General features: G+C 42.6%; 1 long non-coding RNA gene across 5 annotated transcripts; it reads left to right on the plus strand.

The window, feature by feature from the left end:
- Positions 1-402: 402 nt before the first annotated feature.
- LOC111856724 (uncharacterized) lies at positions 403-18,191 on the plus strand. 5 transcript variants are annotated; one of them, XR_011984726.1, is made up of 5 exons: positions 403-504; positions 3,003-3,093; positions 6,242-6,332; positions 14,521-14,588; positions 15,609-18,191. It is a non-coding gene; the product is annotated as an uncharacterized lncRNA (long non-coding RNA). The 5 variants fall into 5 exon arrangements; XR_011984725.1 differs by having other exon boundaries at positions 15,625-18,191; XR_002841204.2 differs by lacking the exon at positions 15,609-18,191 and adding an exon at positions 15,246-15,424.
- The last annotated feature ends 2,863 nt before the right edge of the window (positions 18,192-21,054 follow it).

A 21,054-nucleotide genomic window follows, 5' to 3' on the forward strand; every position in this document is an offset into this window, starting at 1 on the left:
AAGCGTACCGTTCTATATCCTCCTGAGACCAAAGGAAAAAAGTGTCCTTCAATTGTAGGTTATTTGTCTTTGGAGGAAATAAGACATCTTACAATTTAGATTTTTTCAAATTTATTTTTATTTTTAATTTCACAGCATGTCCTCTTTAGTACACAACAGGAATAAATACGTTTCGTAACATCAGTGAAAAAATAGATGCAAAAATAAAATGTCCACTACAATGGACATAAATGAATGGGTGGTTACATGTCATCATCAGGAGGTTAAATTAGGCTTTGCATAGACGTAAGTGGCGATATATTTATAGTGACTGTAACCATAGGAATGGGGGATGTGTTATCTGCTCCTTTTATTAGTTAAGGGAAAATGGTTATGCTGAGCGGAACTAATGTGTTTGAATTTGTTGCATGGGGGGAAGAGTTAGAAAAAGGGGAGAGAATCCGGTATCCGCCTGTTCTGGGACGGGTTCCCCGCGATTGTTCTGAAGTAAAAGGATACCCCAACGTGAGTGAATGAGTGAAGTATCTTTTATTCACCACCCGTAAACCAGCGAGCCTCGTCTTCTGAGTAGACCGGTATTCAGATCCAGTAGCCCAGTATAGACCTGATATTACAGTGACCTATTGTTAGACGCTTTCAGAAAACTAACTGTAAAATGCCGCATTACATATATAATTGAGATAATTTGCAATACAATTGCAAATGAGCAATTTAAGATTAAAAATAATTCAACCCTTCGTTTATTTAAAAATGTATTTAACGGAAATTGTCTTGATATAAATTTTCATTTGAAGAATTAAGTACAATATGTTATGCACTATAAGTAAGAAGATTTTCAGTGTACAATTGACGTAAATTTATACTTAAAAAACAATAAATGTTTATGATTTTAGATTGTTGTTCATTATTAATATAAAAAAAATAATAAACAGTAAGTGTAACATTGGATACATTTTGTTCTGTATTAGGCCACTTAAAATTAATAAATTGTTTTACATGACTCAAACGTCTAAAATATTGGTGAGTAGGGGATTTTATATTTTTAGCGAAAAGACGATCGGCAACAGAGATATACTAAAACTAGAAAATTAAACTTTAATTTGTCAGTATCTCAACATTTTAAACTCTCAACAGTTCAAACAATTACAAGAAAAGAGAAACCTTCAAAACAAATGCCTAGTCTAAGTGTTTAATGGTCTTGCCACAGAATGGCCCAATAAAAGCGTCCTCCTGACAATAGCAAAACAACAGCACTTCCATTGTTTCAAACAATAGAAGTGCTGTTGTTTGACCTCAATGAGGGTCACTATTATTGGACCACCCTACAAGAGACTACTTGCTCACAGTGCACAGGATATCAGGATTTGGCACATTGACGATCTCTGACAGTTTTTGAGGTGAAAAAAACAGATTTTTGAAAAATATAAAATATAAAAAAAATCGAGGCAGCACCAAAAAATTGAGGCGGGCGGCCATGTAAAACAATTTATTAATTTTAAGTGGCCTTAGACAAACTTCTCAGATGACAGTAATTCCAAAAGAGCAAAAATAAATATCCAGAATCGAACCACTCCCAAGACCAGGCCCAAATACAATATGTACCTTGGAATTATTCTGTTTTCAGGCAAAGGACTCATGCCAGTTTGTAACTTTGTATATGTCGAGATAAAACACAGCTATGGACTTTTTTGAAAAAAAAAGACATGTAGCACGTGGCTGACAAAATGCAGGTGGCTGCAGTGTAATGTTTACTTTGGCTGCACTCTATATACAGTCTACACTTTATACATAAGTGTCAATAGTACCTGCTGCCTGCATGCTCCAAAACACGATGTTCATATCATTTACCCGAAAAAAAATGATTCTCCCTTTTTCCTACACTTAAACATTTGTAAGTACACATATGACTAGAAAAAATATTCACATGAAAGAAAGCATTGTGGTCCGCAAGCAGAGTAGGGAGGGCATCTGCTTCAACATCAAAGGCTCCTGAGTCAGAAATTCCTGCCCCTTGTGTGAACAACACAGATCCCAAAACCTGACTCTGGACCAGTAGGAGTTAAACGGAAAGGTGTGAGTTTAAATCCCACTTAGCTGCCTGTACTTATGTTGTCTTTTTAATCATGGCACAGATTGCGTCAGAGGTTGAGTAAGATACACAAAGCTGTGGCTGTTAATAATACAGGGTAGCATTAATCTTCCAGGCCAAATGTGTTATATTCCTGGTTTGGCAGGATCTTATATTAAAAACTTTGAGATGCATGGCTTTGGTCTTCAGAGCACTAATGTTCAGCTCCCTAATTTTAAGAAAAGCTTTGTAAGCACTTTTCATCAGAGTGAAAAATATGACGGTCTCTTAAGGGAGATGTCAAATATTTCCACTAAACGAAAACACACAAAACAGAGGAACTGACCTAAAGTGATAAAAATATACTGGTGTTTTTAGATTATATAACTATCTGGACTCTCAAATGTTTTAAATAACCAGGGAAATGTAGAATTCATATTTGATTCTTACCTGTTGTGTTGATATTATAGACAATAAGTTAGAAATAAAATCATTAAGTGGAAGTAATAGAAACGTTATATTGTGTAATGAAAACTTTCAGTTCATTATCCACACATGGGTGGTTGAATGTATTTGTCTGCATTTTTATTGATTTGATAAATTTTTATAGTTTTTCACATATTGTTCACTCAGCCTGATCTGACTCACTTGTAACCACTTTGATTAATGCCGCAGTTGGGTGTAGGTTCAGGGGTCGGTATAGAAATGGGTGACCAGAAAACAGACACCCCAGGTCTTAGGTAGTAACAAGGACAATTTATTTTTATTTAATAACTATTAATTTCTTTGGGGTCAGTGTGTGTGTGTGTGTGTGGGGGGGGGGGCAGAACAAATATATCAACCCTGGCGGGGCCCTGTCAAAAAAGGTTTGAATACCACAGCTGTACTTAACTGCTTGGTTGAAACACATCTTGGTCTGGGTTTGTGCTTTCAGGACCTGGACTTTCCACCTCTGTGTATACCCTGGGATAAGCTTCGGGCTCAGCAAGACCATTCAATGAAGCGGAGAGATGGATAGTAATTAAGTCTGTTCTATTTAAGTTTACAGCATATAATACTGCTCCTTACATATGTAAATGATAAGACTGATGTAGCCTAGTGCAGTGTTTCCCAATTCAGTCCTTGGAGACCCACAGACTACCCATGTTGGGAGCTGGGAAGGAGCAAAAGTGTGGACCGGCTTTGGGTCCCCAAGGACTGGATTGGGAAACACTGGCCTAGCGAATGACCTGGCATGTGAGATTGAGAGTGAATGGGCCAGGCATTTCGGAGGGGCTCACCCCCTCGCTGGGCACACATAGGGCTGATGTGATCATTCCCGGACGCCTGTCTAACAGTCCCACCCTGGCTACCTCTCACTGAGGTGTATGCTTTTGAGGATGCCTGCAATAAGCAAATGTTCCTTCGCAGACAGACAACAAATAATCAGAGAGGTGCTGATCCATAGCTGTGTGTGTGCGGTCCCTTTGACTCCTCTGCTGTTTGCATCTCTGGTCTCTATGGTGATAAGTTAGTTGCCCAGAGACAAAGAGTGATGGTGGATTTGAAACTATGGTTTATTTTCCATTTGCACAAGTATGAGTACCGGTACATTGGAATGCTTCTGTTCTCATATCCCATCCTGCTCTCCTTTTGAAACATACATTTGAGAGCAAAACATGGGGTCCGAGAGCAGGGTTAGGCGATTCCTCTGGCAGCCCTTTTTGGGGAGGTGGGGGAGTTATTTAAGGGTCTTACTCAAAGACCCAATGGAAATGTATCTATTCTGCTAAGGCTTAACACTTAACACTTTGTTATGTCAGGTTCAGCTTAACATTATCTCAACTTTACCATGTCAAACTTGTTCAAATCAACATATCAATATTGCGTCAGTGCATTACTAAATTTCTCTTTAAAACATCTGTATTGGAGTGCTGTAATGTGCATATGTAGAACTTATGTGCAAAATGTGTATGTGCTAATGAATGATGCTTGATTATATAGAACATTTCTGGTAGATTACCGACACCTAAAGGCATAGAGCAGCTCTGATCTGATATGAACTCTTGCATCTTTACCACACAAATACGTGCAGGGCAGCAGTCATGTTGCAGTGCTAACATGCTAATGCTAGCATGTCAAGCAATAAACACTAGCTGTTCCACACCATTGGCTCAGTGAAGATGTCCTGCAGTGTTCTACAATGAATGTCATCAAGTTAATTTTGCATCCCTCTTATTCCAAAGTAACTGACATCAACATTACAAGCAAAACATTTTCCCATATTGCCTTTATTAACCAGTAACGTTGGTTTTGTGAAGCTGTTTGGATTCCTGCCCTCTTTCTGTTCTTAACTATGTAGGTTGTTGAAGCCAGTTCTCATCACCTTTGGACTTTGCTGTGTTTTCTGGCCCCTTGCAAAACTTTTCGCTTGGCTGCGTGATCCGGTCTCATTTTTGAACACCACCAAGTCGCATGAGGATTGGAGCGACATCCGATCCTATCAGTGTGAGATTACCCTCTGCTCTGGGAGTTAAAATTCACCCTGAGGTCCTGCCATTTTTCCATTGAAGTTCAGTCGAGGTAGGAAGTTACTGTCAAGCGTGTAATCTGCCTTGCAGTGCCCATGAATTTTTAAGCCATTGATTCCAGCGTCGTGGGCTAATGAACGGTAGGAAGAGGCTAAGTACCTCCAGCCAGCTGTTAATACCATCTGGTTGCATAATACACAGAATGCATTCTTGTGCTCTTGTAGATTCTAGAAACCCAAACAATTTCCTACTCAGACGTCTGCCCATGAGACAAAGTCTATCATCTTAAATGAATCGTGACAGCTGTGTCAGTTTGTTACGGATTTCCATTCAGGAAAAACATGATACTTGAGATTTTGAGCGAAACAATTAATTAAATAATCTAATACAGTTAAATTGGTGCGACTGTGGTGGATTAGGTACTTTAAGCTGTTTATGTCACCACATGAGAACAGTTTGTGTCAGCCTAAGGCTGGCTACCAATACCTTATTCAGGGGTGATTCTAGGATTTTTTAAGGTAGGGGGCATGATTCATATGGAGGGGCTAGTCTTATCAATAGCCAATGATATGTTTTGAATCGGTGAGTAACAGGGGAAAGGGATAACTAAAATCCTGCACTGAGTAGGCAGGTCAGAGATCCATCCATCCATCCATCCATTTTCTGGACCCGCTTCCCCTATGCGGGGTTGGGGGTTGGGGGTGGAGGGGGAAAGGGTCCAGAGTCTACCCTGGAAGCTATGGGAACAAGGCAGGGAATAACTCAGGATGAGCGCCAGTTTATTTTAACTTTTGCAGGAATATTAAAGAAATCAAATACAGAAATGGGTAAGTTTATACATTTAGCCATCATCTGTACAGTTTAAAAACTGTAGAGCTTAAAAAATCGTGCTGTGCGCGATCAGCACAAATAATTACGTGTGACATGTCAGAGATGGTGATATTAATGGCAGGAGACTTTGGAACGTGTTTTTATTTATACATGTTTGGTGTTCTGTGGAATCATGCCTCACGCTCGGTTGAATTCCCCAGTGCAATCGAGGCAGCACGTCGCATCACTGAATGGAGTCTGTTACCGGGCATTAATGGCTTTTCCCCCCAGATGGTCATGTGACATGATAATGGATACACTGCTCACATATGGGGGAGGAGGGCAGCAAAATACCTCTCGGACTTATTTAGAGGTCCCATTATTGCCATCTGGGAGCGTGTGACAGGTGTCACTGCTCCACGTCATGCCGCTGCAGTCAGAACTCCATCCTTCCGTTTTCTGTACCTATTTGTCCTATTCAGGGTCATGGGGGGTCTGGAACCTATGGGTACAAGACATGAACAACCCAGGAAGGGGTGCCAACCCATTGCAGGGCACATTCATATACCATTCACACTTATAGGTGATTTGGTAACTCTAGTTAACCTCAGCTTGTTTTTGGAGTGGGGGAAGAGAAGGAAACCAGAGTACCTGGAGGAACCCCACATCAACACAGGGAGATCATGCCAGAGACCTGAACCCTGGTCCCAGAGGTGTGAAGCAACAGTGCTAACCACTGTGCCAACATGCCACCCCCTGTGGCCATGCCCCCCTTTTTGTGAGGGATGCAGTTACTGTTGTTTGCCTTAGTAGGTCCATATATGTGCGTCTCAGCGCTCCATCTGTCTTCCAGACCAATCAGCTTGGACAGATCCTGCACCTTGCCCCCCCCAGAAAAAAACCACCACCATCACGGTCCAAGGTCAGCAAATAGTGATGTGCAGGTAAAAGACTTAAGCCATTCCACCCCATGTAGCATTTGTGCGGCGTTTTCAAGGGCTAGTGTGCACCATGGATGCACATCAAAACCTATAACCAGAACATTTCAAACTGGATTTAAGGAAGCACTTCTTTACACAGCGTGTAATCAGAGTACAGAGTATGGAATAGTCTTCCTGATAATGTAGTGCAAGCTGAATCCTTGGGTTCCTTTAAATCAGAGCTAGATAAGATTTTAACAACTCTGAGCTATTACTTAAGTTCTCCCTAAGCGAGCTCGATTGGCTGAATGGCCTCCTCTCATTTGTATAGTTTTTATGTTCTTATGTTCAGTAATACATACAAGTGCTGAATTCCACACTGCTTGAAGACATCTTTCTAATGAACTTGACTCCATTATCTAATGATGAACATGGTTTAAAAAGCAATGGTGCTGTAAAGACCGTCACCCTCAGACTAATAGCCCTTTAAAGAACGATTCTTCAGCTTTATGGAGTAACATCCCTCATTAAGACAGCACATCTGGAACACTGCATGTTACTGCATGTTTACTCGTAATGTCTGTTATGTTCTTGGCTGGCTTAATGAGAGTGACCCTCTGTCCACCATCAATTTCCTTTGTCTGTATTGTGGAAGAGGCACTTTGACAGTGAAGGGGAAGAAATTTAGCGTCTGCATGTCATGTGTGCGGGGGAGAGACAGTTTTAAAATGGCAGATTTGCGTCACCATTTGTTATGTCTGTGTCTGTTTAAAAAGCTGTGGACAGCGTTATAGGATAGACTGCTATAATGTGACGTGCTTAGTGTGTGATGGTGCTGTCAGGGCTCTCAGATGAGAATGCCTTTAAAAACGGCTTCCATTATGGCAGAATTATAATGCCGGCAGACAGCCATTTCTTCCAGTGAGTCAAGGGTAGACACAGACTTGGTAAACACTCAGAGGATCCATAAATTGCACAGATGTGGAGTTGCTGCGCTCCATTCCTGGAACTGGTGGCTCACTTATGCTTTGTTTAATGACAGCGTTGGTGATTTTGCTGTAATCTCTTGGAGATGCATTTAAAAATAAAATTGCCTTGGGCTTAACAGCAGTCCTCTGGCTGATATTAGCACATTTGTTTGATTTTTAATATAAACCGCGTCTTAATAGGGTGCCTCAGCCACTCTGTCTAAGCAAGACTCTTTAGTCTCCAGGGCTGGATCAGAGGTACAGAAATATTCATCCAAACGCTTGTCCTATGCATGTTCACAGGGGTCTGGATACTATAAGTATGAGGCAGGGAATAACCCAGGACAGGATGCCAGCCCATCACAGGGTCACACCCCCACACGACACCAATTCTCCACAGCATGAACATACAAACTCCACACACACAGAGCTGGGACAGAGACTCGAACCCTGGTCTCCACAGACATGAGGCATCTGTGCTAGTCATCCAGTCACTGCACCAGTGGCTGCAGATCCCTGCAACAAACAGTTAGGGAGCGTGGCTCTTTGTATCGTCAGAAGCTCTGCTCAACTGTCTATCAAAAACTCATATGGCAGACATGTCACAGTTATGTTTCTAAAGGGCACAGTGAGCACTAGTAACAGAAAAGGGTTCCTTGTGCCCTTAACATATCTGTCGATGCCTGTAGTTACTCCGCTGCAGAGTATCTTCATGGACAGCAATAGTTCCTGAAAGGCTGTCAATATGAATGTCTATGCTACAAGTACCTTACCTCAAGATACTGTAAGTGTCAGAAAGAAAAGCACAAACCAATTTTAATAATTTGCTAAAATAACCTGCCTCCCAAGACTGAACTTGAGGTGCAATGAATCATGCATGGTATTTGTCTCGTTTAGCAAGGATGCAAACGATGTATCCTTGATATTTGGGGCAGGGCAACAACTGCCTCTGTACTTCTGTTCTTGAGTATTGGACCTGGTCTTTGGCAATGGAAGATGACATAAAAGGCATACACAAGAACACAAGTACACAAGTATGGTCAAGTACGCATATTGAGAAACACCCCTTACCTCATTCCTTGATAAAATCCATGCCCAGGTACACTGGTCCTCTTCCAGTAAAATGGAGAGTGAACCCAGCAAGGTTCTCCAAACCAGCTAACCCTGCCTGTCAGCTCTTAGGTCCCGCTAATCCATCTGGGGAATGGCACCTGCCTTGGACAGAAAGCCTACGTCTTGGCAGGTGGGAACCTTGCTTTGTTTTCTAAAATATTGTTACTATGGATTTTTTTCCTTTTTCTGTTCTGTCCCCTTTTTGAGTAATAAACTACTCATTTTTTTGCCAGTCTCCCCTAGGGGTGCCATTTGTCCAAACCAGTCATAACAATTTAAAGTTAAGTAATTCAGATTTGGTTGCCAGATCAACACACAGTCTAATTACTTTCCATAAATCCGCGTACATTTTCCTTGGACTATTATGACATTTTTTTTATTTCTTACACTGAGTCAAATTCTAATTTCTTCCCCCTCACCCTGCTTCAGTCACGATCTGGGCGGGGGGGGGGGGGTCACCCTCTCACGGAATGGTCCCCTCCGTGCCCCAGGGATACTGAGTCCCCCTGGCCTCTTTTGCCCAACCCTACAGTTCCTGCGTCGTGTCCTTTCGCTGTGGAAATCACCTGCATGTATTGTGTGTGTGAGAGAAAACATGACGTAGAGATTAATGGATTACAGGACTGACTAAGGTTTGCCCTAATAAATGATTCACGGGGTCTTATATTTAATTCAGCTTGACAATAAAATAGTATTGACTTTTGACTAGAGATATAAATATAATAATAAATTATAAATAGCGACTACCAGACAGCGGGAAGCTCTGATTTTATTGAAATATAAGGACCACAATTAAGTTGATGAATCAGAGGATATGTCTGCCACCACTGAATGCCTATTGTCATATTAAATTTCTAGATCTGCAATCTGTACTGTAATGCAGCAGTGCTTTATTAAACAGACAAGATAATCATTACATAGAAGTCTACTTTTCAAGTTTTGTTAAAGTTTTCTTTATCATGCATTTTTTTATTCTCCTAAGAGAAAATCCTTCTCCTCTAACCGGTAGATGATTAACACAGATTCAGTAACATTGCCAAGGTCTAGAATATCCCATCTGTAACCAGTAGAATTAGAATCATCAGGTATGAGGAGACAAACACAGACATATAACTCCACTTTCCAACCAAAGGGTGAGGTGCCCCTGAATTGGACGTGCTTACGGTCGTTTGTAGATGTAAGGAAACCCCCCAAGCTGGAGGCGGATGGATTACTTCTGGCTGGCGTGGAGGTCACCCTGAGCCTCAGTGCGTAGATAAGCCACCACTTTGCCCCACAGAAGCTGTGACTCATGTCCGCCTCTCAGCAGATGTCAGGGTGTCCCAGCAGAGGTGGAAACGGTGCAGTGGTCACGTTCCAGGCGCACTGAACCCGCCAGATCACTGGTGTGTTTTGTGTCTACAGTGCAAGGTAGCATAGTATTGCTGTCTAATGACATGTATGTATCAAAAATCCCAGAGGATCCCCCTCCAAGAGCAGGAAAAAATGTTAATAAATAAAATTAAGTAATATATCTCCAATTAATTTATATTAAAACTATTTCATAGCACATGGTATCTGGATGCTAACTAGCAAGCTCAAGTGTGCCACAAACAGAAACCTATCTTTACACAGCTGTCAGTGAATGGTTTACTGTTTTAAAGGGGCTTATGTGGATTGTTGTCAGTGAGGCAAACATGTCAGTGTCAACAAGATGCAAATAGCTTTGAAATAGCTTTGAAATAGCTTTGTTCCGGGACCAGGAATTATGGACGCTGGAATTGTTCTTGTGTCAGATGAGGAGCCCCAATGAGCTGTTCTGCTTTGGCCTACTTTTTTTTTTTTTTTTTTTTTTTTTTTTTTTAAAGACAAATGTCAAGATACTATTAATTAACAATCAAGTGAGGGCAAAAGGATGTGGGCTGCTGATTCTGGAAAACAAAATTAAAGATTTTAAAACTGTGAAAAATCCAAATGAATATGATACCATCCTTGAGATTTTATTTGTTTTTATTTCATTGAATTTTATATTTTTGCTCTGAAATCTAAAACAACAGTTTGCATATATGTTTTAACAATGTACGTTTTATTGTTAACTAAAATTAATTATAAATTGCAAGTTACTAATTATTATAATTTTAAAAAATCCAATGCTAAATTTTGTGTAATATCCATTAAATTGGAACTGTCATTGAGTTCATTAAAAATTGATACAGTCTTCCAGGATAGCATGAATCAGCCATTTTCGTAGGTTGTTTTTTGTACTAAAGAAATCGTGGAAATGATCACTGCCATCCCAAAATGTTTCCATTTAACACAGAGATGTGACTCAATTTGAGGTTAATTTTAGTGTCCGAAGAGCAAAGTCTAAATTAAAAGTATACAATGTTAGGAAGGCTAACTTTAATGGTATGAGACGGAAATTAGAAACTGTAAACTGGACAGAGTTAAATAGCAAAACAGTTGAAGAGGCATGGGAATTTTTCAAAAGCACATTGTTGCAAGTGCAAGAGGACTTCATACCTGTTTCCAGCAAAACTAAATCTAGGAAACGACAACCAAGGTGGTTTACTAAGGAAATTAAGAATAAAGTCAGGAGGAAAAGGGCTCTGTTCCACAACTGGAAAATAACTAATGATTTCAAAATCAAGCAGGAGTATCTAAGTCTACAGGCAGAGTTAAAAAATGACATTAGGCTATCAAAGAGGGATGTAGAAAGAAAAATTGCATTGGAGGCTAAGCATGACAGTAAAGGTTTCTTCCAATATTTTAACTCTAAGAGAGCACTAAAAGCTGAAATCACTAATTTGCAGGATAGTAAGGGCCTTATAATTGATAATGAAATTGATATGGTAAACGAGTTTAATGATTATTTTTCAAGGGTGTTCACAATAGAGAACACAAGTAACTTACCACCAATTAATACGAATACAGCATCGTCTTTAACCAATATATGTATAACTGAGGTTGATGTGACACTAAGCCTAGCTAAACTCAAAATAAATAAATCGCAGGGGCCTGATGGCATCTTACCTTTAGTCTTGAAAGAGATGAGGGATATTATTAGCCAACCTTTGACTTTAATATTCCAGAAATCGTTATCTGCGGGTGTGGTACCATCAGATTGGAAGCATGCTAATATAACACCCATATTCAAAAAAGGGGATAGAAGTAATCCAGCAAACTATAGGCCAATCAGTTTAACTAGCATTACTGGAAAAATAATGGAAGCTATAATTCAAGTGAAAATGGTAGATTACCTAGATGCAAATAACATTATAAAGGATAGCCAACATGGATTTAGGAGAGGTAGATCCTGCTTAACGAATCTGCTTGAGTTCTTTGAGGAAGCTACAAGTGAAATTGATCACAAAAAGGCCTACGATGTGATTTACTTAGATTTCCAGAAAGCCTTTGATGTTGTCCCCCACAAACGGCTCTTGTTAAAGCTTAAAGCTGCAGGAATTTTAGGAACTGTGGCAGCTTGGATCAAAAACTGGCTAACTGATAGGAAGCAGAGAGTAGTTATTAGAGGCACTATGTCACAGTGGGCCTCCGTTTATAGTGGGGTACCGCAGGGTTCAATTTTAGGACCACTATTGTTCCTAATTTACATTAATGATATTGACACGAATACATATAGTAAACTGGTTAAATTTGCAGACGACACTAAGGTGGGCGGGGTAGCAGATACTAATCTAGCAGCAGAGAGGCTTCAACGGGATCTGGATTTAATTAGCGAATGGGCTGATACTTGGCAGATGAAATTTAACACAGATAAATGTAAGGTAATCCATGCAGGGAACAGAAATATACAGTACAGATATTTTATGGGTTCCACTGAAATAAAGGTAGCTGATTACGAGAAAGATCTCGGTATGTATGTTGATGCTTCCATGTCCCACTCTCGCCAATGTGGGGAAGCAATAAAAAAGGCGAACAGAATGTTGGGTTATATCTCTAGATGTGTGGAGTTTAAGTCAAGGGAGGTGATGTTACACTTATATAATTCCTTGGTAAGACCCCACCTAGAATACTGTGTGCAGGTTTGGTCACCATACCTCAAGAAGGACATTGCTGCCTTAGAAAAGGTGCAACGAAGAGCTACGAGAATGATTCCTGGTCTTAGAGGAATGTCTTACGAGGAGAGGTTAGCGGAACTGAATCTGTTCAGCCTTGAGCAAAGGAGACTAAGGGGGGATATGATTCAGGTCTATAAGATTCTAACGGGTCTGGATGCTGTTCAGCCAAATGACTATTTCAATATTAGTCTAAATACTAGAACTCGTGGCCATAAGTGGAAATTAGCGGGAGAACATTTTAAAACAAATTTGAGGAAGCACTTCTTTACACAGCGTGTAGTCAGAGTATGGAATAGTCTTCCTGCTATTGTAGTGGAAGCTAAAACCATGGGTTCCTTTAAATCAGAGCTAGATAAGATTTTAACAACTCTGAGATATTAGCTAAGTTCTCCCCAAACGAGCTTGATGGGCCGAATGGCCTCCTCTCGTTTGTAAATTTCTTATGTTCTTATGTTCTAAGCGGTTTTTTTTTATTCGGGTTAGATTGAATTGAATTTATTGCATAAAGAATGGCTCAGTCCCTTCCCTGAAGATTAATTTAACTCACTGAAAAAAAGAAATGTTCACCATCTACATGACTTCTTTGCACCACGTGTCCTGCTGATATAATCATTCATTAATCCTCTTCGTGCCGACAGGTTAGGGTTAGGGTTCTGGCTGACGTGTCCCACTTCTCCCCATCTTAGGTCCATCTCCTTTAGCTCTTTCATCACAGTTCACCATCAGGTTGTTTTAGGGCGGCCTTGTCTGCGCTTCTGAGCTAGTGTCCATCTCAGAGTAACCACTGGTATATAGTCAAGCCATCAGCATTCAGTAATCCCAAGAAAGCTCAAGTTGTGCATTTTCATCTCACTGATTACCGGCGCTCTTTTGGATGTTTCAAACACGTTCCTAGGCGGATCGTAGTCTTGGGCCTGAGTAAGCTACCTGTCATACCTCTTACTTCCTGCTGGGGGCTTTCAACAGAAGCAGTCTTACTGCTAATTATTAGGCTCAATTCCACTACAGGCTCCATAATTGTAGCATTGGTCCTCGTTTCCATAACTTGCTGGAAGTTTTACAGGGTGGGGTCGTTGGCCTCACACCCAGCCCTCAACCTGGGGGATCAGGTGCTGAATTTCATCTGGTCTCTATACTGAAACGACAAGATACCAGCACTGGGGAAGCCAAACGGTATAAGCTTGCAATTTATTTTTAAGATACTGAAGCTGTTCCAGGATTCAGCTGCAGTAGGAGAACTGTCCCAGTACGGATCTGCTGCTCTTTTAAACTGCACTAATTCTGCTTTGCCGTGCTGGTCCACTCACAGTGTTCACCAAAATTCTAGCTGTCATACTTCTCTGCCCTCTGGGGTATGCTGGGAAGTGTGATGGACAGTCCGGCACATTTTTAGGGAGAAAACAGGATAAAATGACAGTAATTGCCTAAGTACGTCAAGAGAAATAAAACGACCAATGTCAATGAGCATTTCTTAGCATTACTAAGTTTCTGTATAATAAGTCTCCCTATGGTACTGAATATGTAGGAGGTTATTGGGGAAGATGGACAGATCACAGACTGGATTATAGCTGATAAAATAAGGTATTTTATCAGTTATTATTACAGGGAGTGACATAGTGACTCAGTGGGTACCCTGCACTGGACTGGCATCCTACCCTGGGTACACGCCGCCTTTCATTCTGTGCTTCATGGGAAAAGCTGTAGGTTCACTGTGACCTTGTACTAGATAATCAGGTTATGAAGGAAGGATAGTTGGTTTATTACAGGAAAACATTTTATTACAGGAATTCACAGCATGAAGGACACACGCTGTAGACCTCATTAGAAGCTGCCATAACAATTCTTTAGTGAATATGACATTTCTAAGTAAGCAGAGCACTTGCTCTGCTAAACTTCAGAGAAGGTGATTGTTGCTCCCAGGATAAACCAACTATTCAAACTGCAAACGAGGGGGGATGAAGGAAATTAAGCTCTGTGTGATAGACAGGTGCTTCAGAAAGGGGTGGCAGTGGAGTTTTTGGGTTGTTCATCTCTGCCCGATAGTGTTTTATTATTATTATTTATTTTCAGTCAAGAGCAGCGGATGTGATGGTCATCAAGATCACTTCAAGTCTCTGAGAACACAGTTGCCAAACTGGGTAAATACAAGCCTGTAATGGCAACTATCACTCTGAACCTCCTATCAGGCAGTGTGGAGAATTACTCTGGGGGGTGTTCCACAAAGCAGGATTTCTCAGTTAGGCGAGTTAACTTAACTAGAAGTCATGATTGTCCAATAACTAAACTAGAAGTCACGATTGTCCAATAAGAGTTTAGGTAAGGAGCATTCCTATTGGACAATCATGACTTCCAGCTCAAATTAAGCCAGTTAATTGAGAAATCTTGCTTTGTGGAATGCCTCCTGATCTTGGGAGAATTGTAAGAAATGTGGCCCAGGTTACTTTTATAAACATTTCTTGTTATATTTATATGTATTCTTATTTATATTTATTTATTTATGGTAGTAGTAGTATTCATTCCTTTGTTTTGGTGTGGAGCATATAATGAAAGGCTTTAGCGCCATCAACCGGCCACACTCTGAAAGTGTAGGTCATAAGCTCAGAATGCCATTAACTCAAAACAGCTGTTGCTTTGGGTGATTTATTATACTTTTTGGGATGCATTTTTTTATCTGAAGTGATATTTGGGTCTAAGGAGTTTTAAAAAGCACTGTTTTAAATAATTAGGATTGTTTCACACATACACTGGGAATTTGACAGTCCCCTTAGATGCCACTTGATGAAATCTTCCCTCAGTGGCGGCTCACTGCAGGTGGAATCTTCCCTCAGTGTCGGCTCACTGCAGGTGGAATCTTCCCTCAGTGGCGGCTCACTGCAGGTGGAATCTTCCCTCAGTGGCGGCTCACTGCAGGTGGAATCTTCCCTCAGTGTCGGCTCACTGCAGGTGGAATCTTCCCTCAGTGGCGGCTCACTGCAGGTGGAATCTTCCCTCAGTGGCGGCTCACTGCAGGTGGAATCTTCCCTCAGTGGCGGCTCACTGCAGGTGGAATCTTCCCTCAGTGGCGGCTCACTGCAGGTGGAATCTTCCCTCAGTGGCGGCTCACTGCAGGTGGAATCTTCCCTCAGTGGCGGCTCACTGAAGGTGGAATCTTCCCTCAGTGGCGGCTCACTGCAGGTGGAATCTTCCCTTCGTGGCGGCTCACTGCAGGTGGAATCTTCCCTCAGTGGCGGCTCACTGAAGGTGGAATCTTCCCTCAGTGGCGGCTCACTGCAGGTGGAATCTTCCCTTCGTGGCGGCTCACTGCAGGTGGAATCTTCCCTCAGTGGCGGCTCACTGCAGGTGGAATCTTCCCTCAGTAGCGGCTCACTACAGGTGAACTTTTCCCTGACATTTTAATGAAAACAGGCTGGAAAAGATGGTTTCAGTCTTGGAGCTGTTTGCTAAGAACGTAATGCAACTTTCTTTTTTGATCGCCTTGCACCGGTCTCATCCTCCCTTCATTGGCTACCAGTTAAGTCTCGGATTGACTATAAAATACTGCTATTAACCTATAAAGCACTGAATGGCCTTGCACCAGAATACCTTAGTGATCTGCTGACCTCATACAACCCCCCGCGCTTGCTTCGTTCTCAAGGCGCGGGATATCTGTTAGTACCTAGGGTAGAAAGAGCTACAGCAGGCTGCAGAGCTTTCTCCTATAGAGCTCCTCAGCTGTGGAATGGTCTTGCACTGGATGTGCGGGATTCAGGCTCACTCTCAATATTCAAGTCTAGACTAAAAACACACCTGTTTAGTTTAGCTTATAGGGACACTAGTTTTAGCTCTAGCTAACTCCTCACTCCCAGTTAGACCTATAGTGTGAGGTGCAGAGCTGGGTGGGGATCAGTGCCATTGGCTTTGGATAAACTGAACTGTCAGTCTGTCACTCTAGCTTCACACCCCCTTGTGGAATTGGAGTGCTGATATTTCAGGGACTCCCCATGCCTGCATTCCCACCTGCCTCTCCCTCCTACTTATGCTGCCATAGCCATATCTGCCAGAGCTTGCACATTGCACTTCATATTGCACTCACCTGTTAGCACTGCCTATAGTCTCCCCTACTTTGTCTAATTGCACATTTTATTTCCCCTACTCCTCCTGGGGGGTGCTGCCTGGAGACCTCAATCAATCAAGAAATCCAGCACACCCTGCAACATATAATGTCGCCACTACCAATGACGTCCCTGCATCCAGCTCGCCGTTCTGCCTGTGTCATCTTCCATATATGACCCGCTGCCTTACTTCTGGTTGCCTGGCGATCGGAAGGAGTGTCGGCACCGGCTTGTCATCTCCCCCCTGCTCCTCAGTTGTGACTCAAACCTTATGACTTAGACAGTGTGACTTGGCACTTAGCCATCTCTCCGATTTGACTGTCGGCTCCTGGAGGATGGGCTCCTCCCAAGGTTTCTTCCTTCTCGGCAGTTTTTCCTTGCCACTGTCGCCTATGGCTTACTCACTGGGGGCTTTGGGTGGGTGATGCTGTAAAGCACTTTGAGACGATGTAATGTTGTGATAACAAAAATAATTTTTTAAGTATTTAATTATAACCAACACAAAAAAAAAATTCTGGCTCATTTCATTTTTTAGTATTAGTATTAGACAGTGTAGGATCACACATGCACATATCACAGAGCTTAAATTCCAGGTGGCCTGAGACAAGGCCCAGCCTGGTACGAGAGGTACACATTGGCCTAGGCACCAAAGGGGGGTTAGTGACGTAATATGTGATGTAATGTCTGCACAAAGTGTAACATCTGTTGAGGTGCAACCCAAAACACCTGTATCCTATACTGATGTGAGTCAGTTACATACATAATATAAGTAATTGCTAATCAATTAATACAGATGGTATGAGGTGTGAACCTGTGAAGCTGGTATGGCATGTTTGGTGTCAAACTGATGGACAATCACTCCTGATTCCAAATCCGGTCAGTGGTTACCATGAAAGTGGATGTATCAAAAGTTATACCAGCTTAATGAAAATCATCAGTAAAGGGAGAATCAGTCTGGTCATAAATCCCAAAAGGACTGATACGGACCCCCTTCCGAAAGTCTGCCAAATGGATGGTCAGTCATTGGTCCAGGAGTTGAATTCTTGGTCATCCCTATTCATGAACTTTAGACCATAAAAACCTGGCACCTCAGAACAAAGGGGAGCAGAAAGATCATCAGCCCAAGAGGAGCAGAAAGGCCATCAGCTGGAAGAGAGGCAGAGAACATCAGCCCAGGAGAAGAGAAGCCCACAAGAAGCCCTCCAGTGAAGGCCCAGCTAGACAGAGAACTGCAACAAAAACGAAGCTTCACAAGGAGAGAGAATCCAAGGGGTTCCATTAACTGCAATAACTGCTCTAAACGCCGCACCTTCCTGAGTGCCATCATCCCATCAGCTCATCAGCTCTGCAACCAACTGCCAAGACCCCCCCCCCCCCCCCACTCTGCAACCAAGTAAACTAACTTCCTCTTATTCTAACAACCTAAGCTGTTCTGTTAACCTGCTATAAGACTTTAGGGTCGTGTTTCCACAAACTGCTTGCTTTGCAGAACAGTATTTCCCTTTTAAGGTTACTCATTTAAATCCGGTCATTGCATTTCCATAATTACATTGTTTGTTTCTATTCCATTATTTTGTTTGTGTTAAGGGTAATGTTTGTCTTATGTTAGTTGTAGTGTTAGCTAGGAATAAATGCATGTGTTTTACATAACTTCAGCCTCCGTTCATTGAGTGCTCACAATAGTCCCTGCCTCTGTGCGATCTAGCTATACGCTTTGAAACCTCAAACTCGCCTGAAATATCGCGAGACTCTCTCGGCCGTGAGGGGAGCTCCGCTACCGATCGTTTACCTGGTGATGCAGCTCGCTGGACGAGCCTTCTAACCCAGGTTACTAAGCGATACTGGTAATTAGTGAATCCCATTTCAGGCTCGCATTAACAGACTTACGGGGATACCGCAATTGAGTTTGGAGGAGCCGACTATTCGGCATAACAATTGGTTAATAATCAGCATTAAATAATTAATTTAATCAATTTCAAAACATATTGGTGGAGATATTCAAATTTACCTGAGCTAATAATTCCAACAACAGTTATGGGAAAGGGCTCTTCGGGCCCAAGACAGTTAGGGTGAGGTACTCAGGGTTGAGTGCACCTTCCCTGGGTACACTTCCAGGGACCCACCGGTGGCCCCTGGGAAGGGTACCCAGGATTGAGTGCACCTTCCCTGGGTACACTTCCAAGAACCCACCGGTGGCCCCTGGGAAGGGTACCCAGGATTGAGTGCACCTTCCCTGGGTACACTTCCAGGGACCCACCGGTGGCCCCTGGGAAGGGTACCCAGGATTGAGTGCACATTCCCTGGGTACACTTCCAGGGACCCACCGGTGGCCCCTGGGAAGGGTACCCAGGATTGAGTGCACCTTCCCTGGATACACTTCCAAGGACCTACCGGTGGTACCTGGGAACCCTAGGGTTATGGTTGGACCTTCACTTATGGTTATGGTTAGCCTAGGGGACCTTCACTTAGGGTTAGTACTGCCATTTAAAAACATTAAAATTATGTTTTCTGGTAATTGTAATACTTACATTCGACCAGGAGATGTCAGCAAGAAAATAGAAAAATAATTTTCCCACGGTTATTAGGATAATTCACATGGTGAATTTATTGTGTATGTGTGTGTGTGTGCTGAAACTGGCCACTGTGTGTATGTGTGTGCGCTGTGACAGGGCACTGTGTGTCAGTTCTAGCCGGGGGCTGTGTGTGTGTGTGTGCGCGTGCTGTAACTGAGCACTGTGTGTGTCTGTGTGTGCGCTGAAACTGGCCACTGTGTGTATGTGTGTGTGCTGTAACAGGGCACTGTGTGTGTGTGCTCTGTGTGGGCGCTGTATGTGTGTTTGTGCGCTGTAACAGACCACTGTGTCTGTGTGTGTGCGTTATAAGAGTACACAGTGTGTGTGGCTGTGTGAGTTCTAAATGGGTACTGTGTGTATGTGCGCACTGTAACTGGCCACTGTGTGTGTATGTGTGTGTGCTGTAACAGGGCACTGTGTGTGTGTGTGTACTGTAACTGGCCACTGTGTGTGTGTGTGTGTGTGTGTGTGTGTGTGTGTGCGCTGTAACAGGGCACTGTGTATATGTGTGTGTGCGCTGTAACAGGGCACTGTGTATATGTGTGTGTGTGCGCTGTAACAGGGCACTGTGTATATGTGTGTGTGTGCGCTGTAACAGGGCACTGTGTATATGTGTGTGTGTACTGTAACTGGCCACTGTGTGTGTGTGTGTGTGTATATGTGTGTGTGCGCTGTAACAGCACACATTGTGTGTGGCTATGTGAGCTCTAAATGGGAGCTGTGTGTGTGTGTGTGGGTTTGCATAGATCACATTTGATAAAATTGTCCGCAAACTGTAGTAAAGCACACATACACAGACACACACACACACGCACATAAATTTACCATGTGAATTATCCTTATAACTGTGGGGAAATTATTTATTTTCTTGCTGCCATCTTCTGGCCTAATGTAAGTATTGCACTTAACAGAAAATATTATTTTAATGATTTAAATGGTAGTACTAAATTTTGGCCACCAGACGGCAGCATAAAACGTGTATGTGCTGTAACAGGGCACTGTGTGAGTGTGTTTGAGCTCTAACCGGGACACTGTGTGTGTGTGTGTGTGTGTGCTGTAACAGCGCAGAGTGTGTGGGTGTGTGTGCGCTGTAACTGGGCACTGTGTGTGCGCTGTAACTGGGCACTGTGTGTGTGTGTATGTGTGTGTGTGCTGTGATTGGTCAATGTGTGTGTCTGTTTCTGTATGTGTCTGTGCACACTGTAACTGAGCACTGTTTGTGTGTGTATGTGTGTGTGTGTGTGTGGGTTTACATAGATCACATTTGATAAAATTGTCCCCAAAGTGCAGTAAAACACACACATACACACACACACACACACATACACAATAAATTTACCTTGTGAATTATCCTAATAACCGTGGGAAAATTATTTTTCTATTTTTTTGCTGCCATCTCCTGGCCGAATGTAAGTATTGCAATTACCAGACATTACTTAAAGCTTCTGCGACCTGAGAAATGCTTCCACAGGTGGCTGGGGCTTGAGTGTGGACCAATCTGGTACCTAAGCGTGGACCTCTGCTGGGCCTAAGCGTTCTGGTGGGGACAGTTCTGGGGGACAGTTCCCAGGGAGGGGTGAAAGAGAAATGTGTCAATGGAAATGAAAAGGGCCAGCGACTCAAGTCATGTGCAGGTCCTCCAGATGCATCAGCGCATGACATGAGCTTTCAGCCCGCACCAGAGCTCCGCACTCACCTTCCAGACACCACACACAAAGCCCTGAGGGAGAACAGAATAAATGTCTTGGCCTGGCTGAGGTCGTGCGGCGGGGGGGGGGGGGGGGGGCTTCTCACTTTGGAGAGAAGCTCATTGTTGAGCTTGCAGAAGCTTCTCCGGCACCAGAACACGATGCTGTATAATTTAATAGAAGCAGAAGAGCAGAATGGAGAAGCTCTGCACCCAGTTAGGAGGGACTGGTGAGTTTTGGGCCCTCAGAACC

Source organism: Paramormyrops kingsleyae, chromosome 22 (assembly GCF_048594095.1).
Source record: "Paramormyrops kingsleyae isolate MSU_618 chromosome 22, PKINGS_0.4, whole genome shotgun sequence".
Taxonomy (NCBI): Eukaryota; Metazoa; Chordata; class Actinopteri; order Osteoglossiformes; family Mormyridae; genus Paramormyrops; species Paramormyrops kingsleyae.